The following is a 6,000-nucleotide window of genomic DNA, read 5'->3' on the forward strand; positions in this document are numbered from 1 at the left end:
GACAAAATAATCAATTTTAACAATTGGCTAAAGTATTGGTGTCATTCAAAGGGTGTCCAGTGTCTGTCAGCCTGGGATGACATGCTCGACAAGCCACGTTGCTTGGCTAGGGATGGCTTGCACCTGTCACCCCTGGGTTTTCGAATACTGGCAAAGGCTCTTGCCTCCCCCATAGTGCCTTTTTTAGGCAAGGCTCAAAAGACAAACCCACCTCCATAGACAACACAAAGAAAAAAAAACTAAGGGTAATGCTGTTCAACGCCAGAAGTCTAAACCTCAAGATGCACGCACTCGAGACGCTCCTCAGTATGGAGAATATCGATATCTGTGCAGTAACAGAAACCTGGTTCAAGGCTCCCGAGAGCACCCCAGCACTAACAGGTTATACTTCATACCATGCTTTCTGGCCCCAAAACTTGGACCGAACCACAAAAGGAGGGGGAGTATCCATATTTATCAAAGATACCCACACCTCCAGGCTAGTGGCACTGCACGAAGCATCGGAGACCATCCATGTGCAACTAACAGTGGGCAAAACTGCCTTTCAGTTTGTAGCCTGCTACAGACCACCCTCCCAAACACAGGAACCTCACTCGGCTTTCCTGAGAACACTGGAGAATATGAAGGTCTCTCCAAATACCATTATATTGGGTGACTTCAACTACCCAAACATTGACTGGGAAAACTACTCAAGCCCAAATACCCTCGCCCAACGGTTCCTAGAATTTATAAACTCAAATGCTATGGAACAACTGGTCACCACTCCCACAAGAGGGGAAAACATATTGGATCTGGTCATCACCAACATGGGGTCTCTATGTTCCACACCAGAGGTATACCCCTCATTGGTAAGATCAGACCATAAACTAATCTCACTGGACATCCATATTCCATCCCCACCCCTAGACAAGGAAACCACGATGAAGAACTTTTCAAAAGCAAACTTCACACTTCTCAAAACTGAGGTGCAATCCTTCAAAGCCCCCGGGCCAGTGGAAAATACGGCCCAAAATGCAGAATCCTTTACAAAAGCATTGTATGGACACCTACAGGAATGCATGGAGCATGCTATCACAAATAAAACCAAGACTCACTCCTCCAAAGGCAGGAGACCTGTCTGGTGGACCCCGGCCATAAATAAGCTATACAACAGAAGGAGAAAGCTACTACATGATAGAGCAAAATCCCAAAAAGGGAAGGCGCCTCTGATCAGTACTAGCAAGAAACTACGATCCCTCATAAAATCATCTAAGGTCAGCTTCGAAAGAAAAATTGCACAAGACACTAAAGATAATCACAAGGCCTTCTTTAGTTATGTCAGAAACCTGGGAGGCAACTCCCAGATATGCTCTGAGTTAGTGCAAAATTACAAAAAATACACTGAACCCACAGACATTGCCAACATCCTGGCAGAAAGGTTCAGTGCAAAATCCCCCCCCCCCTTTGACCCCAAAAGAGGAAATGTCTATCCCAAAAGAGTGTAGCCTTCCTGAGATCACAGATCCACAGGTGAGAGCTGCCCTCTCCAAAGCAAAAAACACAGCATCAATGGGACCAGACAGTGTCCCAGGCTGCGTCTTACACAAGCTCCAAGAAGAACTAAACCCTCATATAAAGTCACTGTTCAATCTCAGCCTTACTAGGATATGTACCCAAGGAATGGCATACAGCAACAGTGGTCCCAATCCACAAAGGTGGTGCCACAACAGTCCCCGGAAACTATTGCCCTATAAGCCTGACTAACCTGGTCTGCAAAGCTATGGAGCGTATCATCATGGAAATCATAAACAAAGACATTGGGAACCTCCAGACACTGGATCCTACCCAATTTGGCTTTGTTAAGGGCAGATCTTGCCTTTTGAACCTGATCGACTTCTTTGAAACAGTTACCAAAGCCATAGATGAAGGGAAGGTAGTCCACACAGCCTACCTGGACCTCGCAAAAGCCTTCGACACAATACCCCATTCGGGCATCATAAATAAGCTCACCAGCTTAAATATCAACCCCTATGTCACAAGATGGGTTGCAAACTGGCTCAGGGATAGAACCCACATGGTTAGAATAGCAGGTGCCATGTCAGACTCTAAACCAGTTACAAGTGGTGTCCCACAAGGCTCAGTCCTGGGACCTCTCTTGTTCGGTATATATTTCTCAGAGGTACAGGCTAACATGGGTGGACTATGGCTGACCAAGTTTGCAGATGACTGTAAACTGGGTGTCGTAATCGACTCACCAGCTGACACAAGCATCCTCCAAAAGGGTCTCACAGAGATGGATAACTGGTGCCAGAGCCATGACCTAAAGCTAAATGCCAAAAAGTGCATAGTCATCCCCTTTGGGAAAAACAAAGTGCCCACAAATTAACACATAGGTGGTAATCCATTAAGTACAGAAGAAGTAATTAGGGACTTGGGGACCCAAGTAGATAGCAATCTCTCCTTTGACAATCACGTTGCCAAAGTGGTTAGAAAGACCTTCTATATAGCCCACCTTATCATGAAAGGATTCACATCTAGATCAAGAGAGGTCATTATGCCCCTCTACTCATCAGTTATCAGGCCCATAATTGAATACAATTTCCCATTTGGGATGTACCTTACCCAACACCTGCAGCAACTGGAAAGACCCCAAAAGTACATCACCAAGAGGATCAAGGGGCTCAAACAGATGCCCTATGCAGCTCGGCTAAAGAAACTCCAGCTCTACTCAGCTGCGTACCGCCTACTCAGAGGCGATCTGTGTCTGACGTATAAAGCCATGTCCAACCCAGAATTAATGGACATGCTTCACCTCAGGAAATCCAAATCCCTTAGAGCTACATGCTCCAGGAACTTGAACCTCAGCACAGAAATAAATAGGACATGCTGGAGGGATAGATTCATATCCCAGAGGCTCCCCTCACTCTGGAACAAAATCGCAATCCATGTTAGGCAGAGCCCCTCACTGACCCGCTTCAAGAGAAATCTTGACGAGTGAATGGGAGATCGTAAGTTTACCCCTGGGATCTCTTCTGTGTCCCTGCTTGACAGAGATACAGTAAACTAACCTTAAAAGGGTTACCTTCTGTGACCTACTATATAGAGGCACAGTCAACTAATCTAAAAGGGTGGCGAAAGCCAAACACACTCTGGCTAGGCTTATAAATGCCCTAGGGCAGATAGCCTAGTATCAACCTATGAACCTGCACAAAGAGGTGCTCCATGCTTTACAAGCCTCGCCCCCGCACACCATTACCACCACCGCTTTTTCCTCTGCAAACCCCGTGCTAATAATGCATGATTCCTTCATCATCATCCTGCTACATCTTTCATCAACTTAACTGTTTTTGTCATCTGCTGCAGAGGTGTAGTTACAACCTTTAGGGTTCCACAGCAAAATATGGATGGGGACACTCAATTCACTTCCCAGCTCTACTCCCCTTCTATAGTCAAAACAAGCCACCAAGATGTGCTTCATCCTCAAATGAATACACTATTTTGACAATTATTTTTTTTTTTGGTTTTATTAACCACCTGCCATAAACTTTACTAAACAGAAAACAGAGGCAATTCAGAAAGCTCACGTCAGATCTGATATCCCACCTGTAACCCAGAGGATGATAGCACTAATAAGAAACATATACAAAGTATGAAAAAATTGAGACCTCAAAAAAGAACAAGAACACTTATCTGACTACTTAACTGAATAAACTACTTGAAACTTCAACAAGGAGTCTTTATTCCTCCCAGAGAGATGGCATCAGAGTCTCATAGACTTGCTAGTTAAACTTTGCTAAACAAAGGCAACCACATGGAAGGACATTTTCTCTTAAATGCAGTTGGTTGCAGGGTACTTTATATCTATTGACCAGGTAGGTGGATTAGTCAGATGACAATCTCTCTTTAGCCATGAATCGGACCTTGAGGCAAAAATCCTAAGTTATTAAGGACATTTTAGATAGACAGACAGACAGAAACTATATTCTTAAAGCTAATAAATGTAAGTTACAGTAAGACAGGATTGAACTAAACAGTGGAAAGCCCTCAATATTCAGTCTCATACATGAAGGAAGCTGCATGTCCAGTATTAAATCTACAAATGGTACAACACAAAGGAGATTGATGGATGGTCAGAAAAGGAAGGAAAAAATGAGGCAGAAAAAATAAACATAGTATCTCCATGTTGCATTTGCAGAACAAACTTCAAAATATATTCACAAAAATAATTTTAAAGCATTTATCATGAGAGCTTTTCCCACCCCAATGATAACCCCAATCCTATACCTAATCCACTGTCTAAAACTTCATTCAAACAATATTCTTTCCTTGATATTGGTCAACATTCCACAGCTATTTGCCAATGCAGTTTCTCCATATAATTGTTCTGTGTCTCCCATCAGTGTAGATGCTTTGTTCACAATGACATATAATCTGGTGACAGCATCAGGGAGGTTTACTACAACGGTCCATCCTTGGATCTAAGCTTAGAATCATGTCGTCTCCATTACCTGGTTAAGGGTCATGAGGAGCTGAGACCTACCCTGGCATTTAATGGCTGTAAGGCACTGGAACCAGTCCTGAATGGGGCACCAGCCCATCTCAGGATGTACACACACACACACACACACACACACACACACACACACACACACACACACACACGCACACTGGGAATAATGCCACTTTTCTGGGATCTGGGTGGAAACTGTGGCACCTTGGAAAAACCCATGCAAGCACAATGAAGATGTGCAGACTCCCCCCAGAAAGAAAAGAATCCCAGCTAAGAACCAAGCACTGTGAGGCAGCAACACTTCATGCTATGCCACAAAATCATATTCATAGCACTGCTGAAAGCACACAAGTTGAAAAGCAAAATGAAATGCCATGGTTATTTGGCTATTTATGTCACATGAAACAGTACTTTAGTAAGCTTAATTTTTCATCAAGAGTGAATGTTCAAATAATTTATATAAACACATTTATCTATTTCACATTAAAGATGTTTCTGAACAATCTTCTGTTTTCAGAGTACTGGTGTAACAATTATGATAAAACATTAGGAGTAGCATCAGCTGTAGCTGGACACCATCATTTAGTGGTCACCATGGGAGCCTTTTTCCTCAGTACTACACATTGCCACCCTTTGTATCACAGAAGGATCCTCCAGTGGGTGACATACCATCACGTTTGTGACTGGGACAATGTTGATCCCTACAGTCTGAGCACAGGCACCATACAGAAGGTAGAAGACATGTTCTGATGTGGAATCAGGAAAGATGTATGAACTACCTGCCCTATGAGACAGAATGGTTTGTGTCCTCTCAACAGCTGATAGAGGACATGTTAGAAGTTTTGCAAACATACTGCAGCATATAGAGAAACATATTTGGTTTCTGCGGAGATAAAAGGATACAACCATCACTATGAAGGCATTCTGTGGGGACAACTAGCTGTAGCCACATTGAGATCACAGTTTCAGTTGTTCCACATTACATCTGATATGCCGACCAGAAGTACTTCTACTTCATTAACTGCCAGGCAGTGTGCAAAGCACAGGGTGTTATACACAGTGTAGCTGAATGCCATCCAGGCAGTTCCCTTTATTCTGCCTTCAGGAAAATGTGTCCTACACCAGCATTTTATGTCAGGTGATTTTCCACAGGGTCATCTTGTTGGTAGGTGCACACATTGCCAACCACAGAGATCCTGATAGTTTGATCTCATAAATGTAGGTAGCAGGCCACTTTAATTTCATCAGTTCATTGGTTAGTACTAGGCTAAGTGCCCTTGCAGGCCATTTTAAGCCTAGACAAATTTCTGGTTCGGATCTTAGAAATACCTAGGTCAATCTTACCCCTTCATGGACTATATTTATTTTACATCTAGTGATAATAACTGGGGTCATACCATAGGTATTTTGAAAGGCCCAAAGTATGAGGTAAAAAACAGCTGCCTGTACCCATCAGTAGTACAGGGTAGCCCTGGGATAAAATTTTAATTTCTCATCCATAGACACAAGCT

This window comes from Protopterus annectens, chromosome 1.part2 (assembly GCF_019279795.1).
Source record: "Protopterus annectens isolate FY-2018-M chromosome 1.part2, PAN1.0, whole genome shotgun sequence".
Taxonomy (NCBI): Eukaryota; Metazoa; Chordata; order Ceratodontiformes; family Protopteridae; genus Protopterus; species Protopterus annectens.